We start from the raw sequence: 14146 nt of genomic DNA, 5'->3' as shown, positions 1-14146 counted from the left end.
GAGTCGATTTTTTCCCATGTGAAACAAAGGATGCTCACTGCTGTTCTAATCCAAAGAATAAAAATTATAAGTATATTTATAAGGAGCAGACAATCCAGCTCTGATTAAATTCTTAGAACTACAATCCTCCTGGCAGGCATGGTGCTCACACTGTAATCCCAGTACTTTGGGAGGCTGAGGCAGGTGGGTCACCTGAGGTTGAGGGTTTGAGACCAGCCTGACCAAGCTGGAGAAACCCTCTCTCTACTAAAAATAGGAAATTAGGCAGGCGTGGTGGCGCATACCTGTAATCCCAGCTGCTTGGGAGGCTGAGGCAAGAGATTTGCTTGAACCTGGGAGGCAGAGGTTGTAGTGAGCTGAGATCACGCCATTGCACTCCAATCTGAGCAACAAGAGCAAAAACTCTGTCTCAAAAAAAAGAAAAAAAGAAAAAAGAAAGAAAAAAAAAGAACTACAATTCCCCTTTGGTACCTGTGGGGAAATGTTTCCAGGATATTCTGCACATACCCAAATCTGCAGATACTCTAGTTCCTGATGTAAAATAGCATCACATTTGCATATAACATATGCATATTCTTCTGTATACTTTAAATCATTTTTACATTACTTATAATACCTAACACAAGGTAAATACTAAGTCAATAGTTTTTATACTGTACTGTTTAGGAAATAATAACAGAAAAAATCTGTACATATTCAGTACAGACACTATTTTTTGAACATATATATGTATTTTTAGATTCAGGGAATGTATGTATGGATTTGTTACATGAATATTTTGTGTAATCCTGGGATTTGGACTTCTATTGAACACATCAGCCAAATAGTAAACCTAATACCCAATAGGTAATTTTCAGTCCTTGTCTCCCTTCTTCTCTGAAGCTTTTTGGAGTCTCTAGTGTTAATTAGTGGTTGATTAAATCCCGACACAGAGAATCCACAAACACAAAAGTCCAGCTGTATTCTAAAATAGAATATTGTATTAGCAAGAATAAAGGACTTACTCATGTAAATGTCTTCACCACTCTAAGATCAAATGTGAAACTCAAATGTACCTATTTTTGGCGTCATAATGAATATATTCTCATACTTAGATTAATTTAAGATTTTGAATTTGGCATACAAAGTATATCAATCATGATGTTAAGATTTAGTATTTAATATTAAGTAAAATAAATTACAAATTACCATAGATGATTCCATACTTAAGAAAATGTTGCCTCTTTTTAATACATGAAGTATTAAAATTTGATAAATGAAAAAAACTGAATTGCAATAATTTATTCAATGTATTTTTGACTGAAAATATATTTCATAAATAAAATGTTTGAAAATACTGTATCAGAATATCTTCATATTTTTTCTATTGAGAGACCAATTTTTACGGAATTTTACCTTATAGCATAATGTGAGAGATTATCTGTAATTTATCTTTGGTCCAAACATATAGATTTTTCTGAATGTAAATTTGAATGAAACTTAATCAATTATATTGTCATGTTGTTTAATTTTACAAATAAGAAATGGAAGTAGATAGAAATTATGTAAAGTTTTTTTTTTTTCCTGAGAAAATAGCTGAATTCATTTTAAATGTAGTTCAATTTTTTTGTTTGTTTTGTTTTTTGAGACCGAATCTCGCTCTGTCGCCAGACTGGAGTGCAGTGGCACAGTCTCAGATCACCTCTGCATCCCAGGTTCAAGCGATTCACCTGCCTCAGTCTCCTGAGTAGGTGGGACCACAGGGGCCCTCCACCACGCCCAGCTAATTTTTTGTATTTTTAGTAGAGATGGGGTTTCACCAAGGTGACCAGGATGGTCTCAATCTCTTGACCTTGTGATCTGCTTGCCTTGGCCTCCCAAAGTGCTGGGATTACAGGCGTGAGTCACCGCACCTGGCTGTAGTTCATTTTTTTTTTTTTTTTGCATAGTAATTATCTGCTCCAAAATTCAATGAATTCTATTGAGCCATAATCTGATTTTAGAGACCAATCTCATGGCAACATTTTAAAATGATAATTATTTTCATTGATTTTACAATATGCTCATACAAATATTGTTTGGCTTTGTGGTTGCAATAGATTCTTTTATAAAGAAGCTTCTGTTCACAGATGTGTTCACACAATCCTGCCCATTTAAAGTGAATTTAGTTAATTAAAATTATGTACTCTTACTCTTTTAGTTATGTTCAATAACTGGTTCAAACATCTGTAAAATGTTAAACAGTCTTAATTAAATTTGACATGTTTTTAAAATAACTATGCCGATAAGTTTACAGAGCATTTTTATAATTCTAGTGGAGAACTTACTGGTTGTACATAAATGATGGAATTACCTAGGAACAATCTGAGTTATTTGCTTACAATGTAGTTTTTTTGCTATATACTGTTTCACTAAATTTTAACAACAGTGACTCTGAGAGATAGTTATGATTTACTCCATTTCCAACTGATAGTCAAATGTCAAGGCTATGTCCTCAATCAGCCTTACATCAGGAACAGAGACCTCCAGTCTACAATTCGTTATTTCTCCCCTTCACTTTGCCTATATGGTGAAACTGATTACATGACATATGCATGATTTTCTGTCTTTAGGAAGTTGCACTTAATTAAGCAACAAAATATTTTCATAAGAAGCAAAGACTTCCATCCAGTGTATAAAATCATTACATTGTCAATAAGTCAGTAGTTACCGAAATTTTTAATTATTTGCATCACATCAGAGCATGAAAATGATACATCATTTATTAGAGAGTACACTCCTCCAATATGCTCATAAATACTTGTAAAAATAAAGGTTTTTTTTTCTGTTAAAATTTAAAATCGATTTCTGTTTTATGACTTCCAAATTTTTTGTCTAAAAAGAAAGTAATAAAATATTCAGTCTATCATTCAACATATGTGAGTGTTTATGCAGTGAAAGAAAATGAGCACACAGTAACTTGTGAACAAATCCAAGCTACTTGCCTTACATACAAAATTAAATTCACCAGGGTAAAGTAGAATAAAGTTAAATATGGTAAAATAATATTTCTCTCTTTCTCTCCTTTCTCCATGCTCCCTCCTCCTATTCTGTCTTCCTTTCTTCCTTTCTTTTTCCCTCATCCTTCCTTTCTTCCTTTTTTCTTGCCTTCATTATTTCCTTCCTTTTTTTGTTATTCTTACTGTTGCAGGTGTTTTGAAAAGCAAATGTGTTTGCTTCTACTTTTTACATGTTTCAATTCTATAACTCCTTTAAAATAAAAGATGTGTTACCTGTTTCTCATTAAAGTAAATTTAATTTTTATTATATTAATTTTATTTATTTTTTTGAGACAGAGTCCTGATCTGTTGCCTGGGCTGGAGTACAGTGGCTTGATCTGGGCTCACTGCAAGCTCCGCCTCCATGGTTCACACCATTCTCCTGCCTCAGTCACCTGAGTAGCTGGGACTACAGGCACCTGCCACCATGCCCGGCTAATTTTTTGCATTTTTAGTAGAGATGGGATTTCACCGTGTTAGCCAGGATGGTCTTGATCTCCTGACCTTGTGATCCGCCTCTCTCAGCCTCCCAAAGTGCTGGGATTACAGGCGTGAGCCACCAAGTCCAGCCATACATTAATTTTAATTAAATAAAAGCTAAACTAAAAACAGAACAAACAAACAAAAGCAACTGCCATCCCAGAACCTGTAGATAAACATTTTATATATATACATGGATAGATAGATAAATGGATAGGATAGACAGATAGACAGTAATGAAAAGAGGATCATACATTATTTCATTATTCTGTAATTTGTTTTTATCTCTCTTATATCAATAGAAATTATTCTAAATATCACTTAAAATAGCAATGCTAAGTTTGCAGCCATTTAACTGATCCATTATTGTAAAAATGCAAAATGATTCTTCTTGTTAATCTTAACCACATTGTGATGGCCATTACTATAATTATATTTATGTGCACATGCATTCTCATTTCTTTAAAGACATAATAGACAGTTTCAGTCAGATTAAAATAAAACATGGTATTTAATATCTATTTTCAGATCGGTATCCTGAAAGTTGTACCAATTTACCATCTCTGACATTCGTGAGAATGTCCAACCAAAAACTGCTCAGAATTTTGAGTGGTATTATCACATACCATACTCTCACTAAATATGTCACAGTGGTGCACAGGTTCTGAGATGGTCCTCAGTGATCCCTCTCCTGGTATTCAGGCAAGATGGATAATCCCCACCCCTTAACAGTGGGCTACATCAGTGACCCACTTTCTGGAATAGAAGAGTGCAAAAGTGATTGTATGTGACTAATTAGGTTACAAATAAGGTTACATCGCTCTCATCTTGCTAGCATTTTCTTACACATTCTGTTTCTCTGGTTCTCACTGGCTTGCTGTGCTGAACCAAGCTGCCATGTGTTTCCTGTCCTATGGAGAGGTACATGCTGCAAAGAACTAGGACAGCCAGCAAGGATTCGAGGCCTTTGTTCCAGCAACCCAAAATGGAATCTTGCCAACAAATGCATGAGTGAGCTTGGAAGCTAATCCTCCCTGGTTAAGCTTGAGCTGACTGCAGCCCTGGCTGATACCTTAATTGCAGCCTGTGAAACTCCGAACAAGAGGACCAAGAAAAGTCACACTCAGATTCCTCACCCAAAGAAACGATGACATCATGTTTGTTATTTTAGGGTGAAGTTCTGGGGGTTGTTACACAGAAATAGACAAATAATACAGTTGTCAAAAAACAAGAAACATTTTTTAAAAATGATTTTGAGATTTATTTAAAAATTTTAACTTTTATACGTTTCTTTTTATTTCTGATTTAATAATAATTTTTTATAGTTCTGCTTTCTTGGATTAATTTATATAATGAATAATTTCGACTACATTTTCATCTACCTTTTTGATATTTCACCTAAATCATATGTTTCTCCCAGCATTTATTATCATAATAAAATATCTTAGCTATAATTTCAACAATGTGAGACTATATACAAATTTCAGTTAAATAGAAAATTAATCTGTAATTTAATAATGTGGCTTAATGAATTTTATAATTAATGTTTAATTTATTACTGCTTACATATTTAAAATTTTAATGTTATGAATTATAACATGTTAAACTCATGTGCTGTTAAGAAATAACATTTTAAATTGTGTTTGTATATGTATTTGTATGTATATTATTGTCACAATTGCATAAACAGATAATTATCTGGAGAATGTGAACAGCATTTGTATATACCTGGATGGTCAGATTGTGAAAGATGTCATATTTTTTGTCCATTTTTAATGTCTATTTTTAATATTTTGACAATATGTATGCAATGTGTCAAACTGAAAAACATCATAACAACAAAATGAAAATGTAAATAAGGAATGCTACAAACAATCCATTTATTTTGTTTTATGTTTTATTTTATTTTATTTTATTTTATTTTGTTTTTTCAGTCAGGATCTCACTGTGTTGCCCAGACTGTGCAGTGGTGTGATCTTGGCTCACTGCAGCCTCAACCTCCCAGGCTCAAGCAATCCTCCCACCTCAGCCTCCCAGGTAACTGGAATTACAGGCCTGTGCTGCAATGCCCAGCTAATTTGTTGTTTTGTTTGTTTGTTAGTTTGTTTTTTTGCAGGGATGGGTTTTACCATGTTGTCCAGGCTGGTCGTGAACTCCTGAGCTCAAGTGATCCGCCCACCTCAGCCTCTCAAACTGCTGGGGTTACAGGAGTGAACCACCGCACCCAGCCAAACAATCATTTTAAGATGTTGTACTAAAGCATATATTTTTCATATAATTTTCCTATAAATGATTCCTACAAAAATATTTCTAGAGTCCAAGTTATAAATATGTATGGAACTGTAATTTAATGTCTAATGTATTAAAATATTTGTATTCCAGAATACAAATTTATTTAACTTTTTTCTTTTTTTTTTTTTTTACTTAAGTGAATAATTTTTTGTTTATTAATTTGTGTTTTAGAGATGGGAGTCTCCCTATGCTGCCCTGGTTGGACTCAAGCTTCTGGGCTCAACCAATTCTCCTTCCTCAGTCCCCTTAGAAACTGGGTCTACTGAGCTGAGTAATCTTAGCTGCAGTAAATATACTCCTCATTAGAGCACAACCTTAAAATTTAAGGCATTAAACTGGCTTTTTAAAATCTTAGATATTTTCATGTAAGAGAAGGAGTTCACACTACTATTTTAAGTCACATTTATATGACCACTTATGATTTATAACATATTTTTAAAATTTTTTCAGCCTTATTTCCTTCTTTTCCTGCTCAAATATATATTAAGTATCTAGTAGGTTATTTTAATATGTATTCCATTCGAGTTTTTTTAGGATTTTTAATTTTAGCATTGTTATTCAAGTGATACTCTTTTATTATTGTTTCTCTGTTAATTTCTTCAGTCTTTAGAGTCACACATTGAATATTTTCATAAATGAACTGAATATATGTTTCTATCTTTTCCTAGAATCTCGAACTCTATACTCAAATTATCTACTTTTTGAATTTGGTTTTTGATATTTCAATTGATACCAAGATTACTGATCTGTTTCAGTTTTTCTGTTTTGTTTCTATAACCCTTTAATTATCTCCACATCCTATGAAGATGTACAATATATACATTTATTTTTAATGCTTTATTTCATCTTATGGTTGTCATTTTGTTTGTGTTTATATTTGAATTTTTAGATTTTTTTTTTTTTCCTGTCTTATCCACCCTTACCTCCCATTGTTTCTATTTGGAAATGTACCATTGCTTTCCTATTTTGCTGCAAATTGGAAAGCATAGCTAGGGGTTTTCATTATTTTTGATGCTTCAGTTCTGTTTTAACTTGGGTTCAGCAGAATTTAATTATAAGCTATGTTCCAACGATTGCATATGTAAGATGTTTAAATTTAAAAAATGCTTCTTACAATTATGTTAAACTATAGAATTTTTCTACTAACCTTGTCATCTACCTTATTCTTTATTTTGTGGCATTTGTTATTTCCAAAGGGAAATATGAGGCAAGTTTAATGTTTATTTTTCTAGAAGAATACTTTTTTCTTTTATTGCTTCTATTATTTTAGAATAATTTAAATACTATTTACATGAAATTTCTATGCCATTTCAATAATGGTTTCACAAAGATGATTCAATGATTGACTCAGACCTATTGTTAGGTGTTAATAACAGAAATCTTTTACCAAGCATTTATTATTTTTTAGGTATTGTATTATACCAGTCATGCTCCAGACGTGTTCCACTGACCATCAGTGGTCCATGATCTTTGTTTTGGTCAATGAAAGTGTATGCACAAAAATTGAACATAACATTCGAAAATTGTATAGAAACTTGGCCAGCTTAGTGGCTCACTCCTGTAATCCCAGCACTTTGAGAGTCTGAGGTGGTTGGATCACTTGAGCCCATGAATTTGACGCCAGTCTGGCCAACATGGTGAAAACGCGTCTCTACTAAAAATACAAAAATTAGCCCGGCGTGATGTGGGTAGCCTGTAATACCAGCTACTCCGGAGGCTGAGGCAGGAGAATTGCTTGAACCAGGGAGGGGAGGTTGCAGTGAGCCGAGATCGTGACACTGCACCCCAGTCTGGGGGACAGAGTGAGACTTTGTCTCAAAAAATAATAATAATAAAATAAAATACTTAAAAACTTGTATGGAAACTTGACACACAAAAAATTACAAATTGAATATTTAAATAATCTTTAGATAACACAACAGATTTAGAAAAAATTTGTTCTACTTCCATCTCATATTTCCTTTCCATTATCATAGTACTGTCTTAGACTTAAGCTTATACATAAAATATAAAGTTATTATGTGTCCACACTAGGTAGGTCACTGGAAATCCAAAAATAATTTAGAATGCATCTGTAAGTAATCTCCTGTCTGCATGCTTCTCGCTTCTCCTTTTTTTTTCTTTTGCCTTGAACTATCTTATGCCCCATTAATATATGACTCTTTGCTCTCTTTCCTCAAAGTGCTTGTGTTCAGTATTAAATACTTTCAATAAAATACTTTTCATTAAAATAATAAATAAATTTTCATAAGGTTTTAATTGATCAAATTGACTTCAAACCTTATTTTTAAGAGGCAAACTTCTTTTTCAAAAAGAAACCCAAACTAATCTCTATCAAGTTACAGTACTGGTGATGAGCCCTTCCCTCCCTCCCTCCCTTCCTCCCTTCCTCCCTTCCTTCTTCCATCCTTCCTTTGGCGCTGCTGCCCAGGCTGAAGCAAGCTATCCTCCTCCCTCAGCCTCTCAAGTAACTAGGACCACAGGCATGCAACACCATGCCTGGCTAATTTTTAGCGTTTTTGTTTTGTTTTGATTTGATTTGATTTTTGTGGAGATGGGTTCTAACTATGTTTCTCAGGGTGATGTTTCTCAAACTGCTTGACTCAAGCAATTCTCTCACCTTGGCCTCTAAATTACTGGGATTACACGTAGAAGCCATGATTCCCAGCCTCAACATTTCTGCTGATTGATTAGTTTTTCTTTATTTTCCTTGCCAAAGAAACACTCACAAAATCACACCACTTCATACATACCCGTCTCCATACATATAACACCACCAGCACTACTAACGACATCTAGGACTCTGAAAACTGTTTCTAAACAGTTTTTACTTTAGTATATATAATATACTCTCAACCTCTAGAGGTAAGTTGCATGTGGTGGTGATGTAGGACCATGAAACATGAATGGGACCACAGACCAAGTTTGCCACAAACAACCACATTCTGCATTTGTACACAGTCTACTAAAATTACTTTATTTACAATATTTTGAGATAATTATTTAAATTTATAAATATGTGAAAATTCTAAGCAGATACTAGGTGGTCAAATCCAAAGATGACTTGTGAAGATTAGCACAATATAATATCTGTGGCTTTAAATAAACTTTTAATGCAGTCTTACATTTGATGGAAAATTGCACAAATAGCACAGAAAGTTTCTATACAATATACACCCAGTTATTTTTAATTACTATTATCATTATTGATATTTTACATCCATTATTAGTATCTCACATTAGCATGGTATGCTTGTTACAAATAATGAACCAGTATTGAAATACTAGCAGGAATTAGTGCCTCTATTGTGTCAGATATCCTTAAGATTTACCTAATGTCATTTTACTGACCCAGTATCCCATTCAGGACACTACATGACATTTAGTTGCCTTGACTCCTCAAGTTTATAGTGGGTATAACAGTTTCTCAGAATTGCTTATTTTTGGTAATCTTGACAGTTTTACGAAATTCTGGGCAAGATAATTTGTAGAATGCCCCTCAAATGGAACTTATCTAATGTTTTCATCATGATTAAATTTGAGCTTACATGTTTTGAGGAGGCAGACCACAAAAGTGATGCATCATTTTATCACATTGTATCAAAAATATTAAAGCTATTATCATCAAAACTATTATCATCAAATCTTATCATTATTGATGTTAACCTTCTTCACCTTCAACCTGGTTGATGTAGTGTTTCTTTGTAGTGTTAGATACTTGCAATAGATACTATTGCAAGTATCTATCAAAATAGTTAGGTGTCCTATTGCTAACTACACTTGTGATTCTTCCCATTTCCATATATTCTTTGAATGCAAGTCAGTATACATGCCTATAGTTAAGGAACTGGGAGTTATAATCCACCTCCTTGATGGCAGAGTATCTACCTAAAGTATTTGGAGTATTCCTGCACTGAAGACATGTCTCTTCGTCATATATTTATTCAATAATTTACATCAGTGTGGATTCATGGGTATTTATTTTATACTTTTTACTTAATCCAGTATTTTTGTTTTGCTGCTCAAAATTCATTCCCCTTTCACCACTGACAGCTTTCTTTGGGTTCCTGTGCCCCTTTGACATACCCGTATTATTGTGTGTATATGTTTGCTCATTTTGTTTTCTGAGAATTTTCTGCTTTATGACATGAGAAGATGCTCCAGGATCATTTTGTACATTACTTGCACTAGTCTGAGTCTGCCATTTCTCTGTAGAGTCCTATGTCTTCTCATTGGATAATGGTATAATAAATCAAGATCCTGGCATCAGGTTTGTTACTACTGTGTTCCCATTGTTTCTAGCCCCTCTCACCTAACAGAGCAAGGAATAGATTTTCAAACACACACAGACATATATATATCCACACACACACATATGAAAGTGTGTGTAGAACATATGTACATAAGTTTGTGTGTAGAAATATATATATGAACATGCACACACACATATATATTTAGGTATTATGTATTAACCCATGTTTATACCCATATTTGTAGGAACATACAAATCTATATCTACATGCAATTATGTATGTTTATGTTAAGTTTAACATAGTTCATATTAAAATCTCCATTTCTAATCAATGTCCAAATCATTCTAGCCCTCTTCTCAATTTTGTCTGTAATCTTTCACTCCAACAGTAAAAAACTTGATTCCCACAATCCACTATCCATTACCTTTAATGTTCAGTTTCAGTATAGATGCATAGCAGTATCAGAATTGTTAACCCTTTTCCTTAAGGGAGATAACTTTACCAAATAGAGTGTTTATGGACAATTCCTTTTGTATTTAATATTACACATGCCACTCATTTCCAAAGTCACTTAGGTGAGTGCCTTTTTCCCCACTCCTTTTAGTGAGGTCATTTCATATACTTACAATACAGTTTTGTTGTTGTTTTTAATTTGATCCCTTCTATCTAAACTTCTTTTAAAATTTGTATGAATTAAGATGTTCCTTGAGTTGTAAAATTTTATGTGTTTTGTCTAATGTATCTTATCATGTATCCACTATTATCGTGTCATACAGAATAGTTGCATTACCCTTAAAAAATACCCTACACTGGCTGGGCATGGTGGCTCACGCCTGTAATCCCAGCACTTTGGAGGCCAAGGTGGGTGGATCACGAGGTCAGAAGATCGAGACCATCCTGGCTAACATGGTGAAACCCCGTCTCTACTAAAAATACAAAAAGTTAGCCAGGTGTGGTGGCGGGCGCCTGTAGTCCCAGCTACTTGGGAGGCTGAGGCAGGAGAATGGTGTGAACCCGGGAGGCAGAGCTTGCAGTGAGTCGAGATAGCACCACTGCACTCCAGCCTGGGCCACAGAGCAAGACTCCATCTCAAACAAACAAACAAAAACAAAACAAAACAAAAAAACCCTATACTTCACGTGCTCAACTTTACTACCCCCTAATAATCTCTGATATTTTTATGGTCTTTTTAAAAATCATATACTAGGAATGATTATGTAATTTTTTTTCAGTCTGGATTCTTTCACTCACTAATATTTATTTTAGATTCACCCATACCTTTGTGTTGTTAGATAGCTCATTTCTTTTTATAGTTGAGCAGCATTACATTGTAATGTATCTGTTTTGTTTTGTTTACTCATTTAGTTCTCTGATGCACCCCCCAGAGTAATCTATTTTCAGTATATTTAGCTTTTTCTTATTGTAAGAATGGAAATGGCAGCTTCCAAGCTCTTTCCATGTTGGAGGTAAAAACAGAAGTCACGCATACTTGTTTTGTGTGTGTGTGTGTGTGTTTCAATAGAAAATCTAGATAATACAGAATAAACTAAGATATAAAAAGCACAGAATCAAGGTCTGTTCTGATATTATCACATTATTCCAGAGTTATAATAAAAGGAATACACAGACATATGTATGACTTCGAAAATAAACTCCTACTATTGTAACAGGAGGAGAAATGTAGATTATAAAGAAGTTTCATCTCAGACAGTTCACGGAAACGGTATAAAGAAGCAAGTTTATTTTAGTACTTTAAAGAATAGTTATGTTAAAGCCACAAATACAGGTTTCTTTCCAGCTGCCATCCACAAACATGTATTTCTTTTTGCAACCCAGGTAATCAATGTTTTGAAATAGTACCTTTCTGAGGATTTTCTTTTTATTTCAGTAACCCTAATAATACGTTTTGTAAAATAAGCTAGGTGACTCTTGTCAGTATAAGTAATATAATAACACAGACAAGAAGATTGCCAGTAAATGCATACGTTAAATAAATCAATAATTATCTGTAGATTTAACATTTCCACTGAAAAACCTGTCAAATACTATAAATCTTTAAAATATACTCTGCTTTTTGAGTCCTGAGTTCCAACAATGGGACTGATTATCTTTTTTCTCAAAATTCTCTATGGGCACATATTTAGAGCACACTCAAGCTCTGTGTTCAAAATTTGAGAGCTCTTTGAGTCCTATTCTTTTTTTTTTTTTTTAAGACGGAGTTTCAATCTTGTTGCCCAGGCTGGAGTGCAATGGCACGATCTTAGCTCACTGCAACCTCCATGTCCCAGGTTCAAGTGATTCTCCAGCCTTAGCCTCTGAGTAGCTGGGATTACAGGTGCCGACCAACATGCCTGGGTAATTTTTTTGTATTTTTAGTAGAGACGGGATTTCACCATGTTGGCCAGGCTAGTCTCAAACTCCTGTCCTCAAGTGATCTGCCCCCTTTAGCCTCCCAAAGTGTTGGGATTACAGGTGTGAGCCACCGTGCCTGGCCAAGTCTATTCTTGATATATCCTCACAATATAACTCTTTTTGTACTATTACTTGTCCCTTTCTATCATTCTCTATTCTGTTCTTCATGGCCATGGAAGATAAGAAAATATGTACAGATGTATTAATATATGCATATGTATAGTCTATGTATATTTTACCTATTGCAAGTATCTATCAAAATTCCCCAAAATTGGTTAGCACTGTCTTTAATTTTAAGCCAGTAACTTCTGCCACATTTATCCAGTTATAAAAAGTTATATATAAACAAAATTTTAAATATTCTGTATGAACTGCAGCCATGAGCCACATAACAACATTCTGGTCAATGACGGTCTGCATATTTGATCATTCCATAAGATTATAAGACTATATTTTGACTGTATCTTTCCTATATTTGTACATGTTTAGATGCACAGCTACTTACCATTGTGTTAGAATTACCTATAGTATTCAGTAGAAGAACATGCTGTATAGCTTCATAGTCTAGCAGCAATAGGCTCTTCCATACAGTCTATGTGTGTAGTAGGTTATACCACCTTGGTTTCTGTAAGTACGCTCTATGATGATCACACAATGAAAAAATTGCCTAATGATGCTTTTCTTAGAATGTGTCCCCATCCTTAAGCAATACATGACTGTATTCAAATAGTAAATGAAATAGGATTAAATCCTTAACAAGCCAAATATCCTTTTGTTAAGATAAAACCACAGGGGGCTTTTCTATTTCAGTGCAAAACCAGCTTGTTCACAAAATAAGATTAAACCAAGTGCCAATTTCACAATGCTCACCCAGCTTAATGTTCCAAAATCTGTAGAAAATTTATGGTAAATTTCATACACCAATTTATTTTCTTCCATATAATTTAGCAAGACCAAGTAGTTTTATTTAATTTGCCTTTATTAAAACTTCTATTCACTTAAAATAATAGAAATATTACTCAGTATAGATAGGGAATTTTAATGTAATCCATAAAAATTTCTTGTTCTTTATCTATTTTACTAAAACAGACAGTTCAAGGTGTACAACTGTTACTGAAAATGCAAAGGTAAAAGCATGCTTCTCTGGGCCTCTGTTCTGTGTAACTGTGCATTTCTCTTTTCTTTTTGCTCTCTCTCTCACACACATACACACACACACTCACATATAAAAACCTGCATGCGTACACATATATTTTTCTGCTCAATTAATATACATGAAAGTCTAGAACAAACAACAAAGTTTGTGTTGAATGTAAATAAAGCAAATAGATGTATTTACTTTACAGTCCAGAAACAGCCATGATGTAGATATAGTCAACTGTTGGAGCGGTAATTGCTGTTTATTGTTAGACATTTATCAAAGTCTTAATATGTTAGAATAGAAAGGCATCTAATCACGCTGAAAAAAGTGTACACACAAACACACCACAGTTTACCATATATAACAATGATGCGCAATCATTCAAATATTCCTTTATTAGCATTCACTGTGGACTGAACACAAATACAAAATGCTTTTGAATTTGATGCTCTTTCAACTTTTAATATCTTACATCTGTGACCCCCTTCTATATAGAGGTTAATGTCATTTTTTTTTTTTTTTTTTTTTTTTTTTTTTTTTTTTTTTTTTTT

At 33.7% G+C, this 14146-nt stretch overlaps 1 long non-coding RNA gene across 1 annotated transcript in view; it reads left to right on the top strand.

Moving 5' to 3' along the window:
- Positions 1–5473: 5473 nt before the first annotated feature.
- Positions 5474–14146, top strand: part of LOC111551798 — a 52669-nt gene continuing 43996 nt past the window's right edge. The window contains exon 1 of the long non-coding RNA XR_002734466.1: positions 5474–5534. This is a non-coding gene — a long non-coding RNA (uncharacterized LOC111551798). The remainder of the gene's footprint in view (positions 5535–14146) is intronic.

Source organism: Piliocolobus tephrosceles, chromosome X (genome assembly GCF_002776525.5).
Source record: "Piliocolobus tephrosceles isolate RC106 chromosome X, ASM277652v3, whole genome shotgun sequence".
Taxonomy (NCBI): Eukaryota; Metazoa; Chordata; class Mammalia; order Primates; family Cercopithecidae; genus Piliocolobus; species Piliocolobus tephrosceles.
This window is presented reverse-complemented; position numbering and strand designations above follow the sequence as displayed.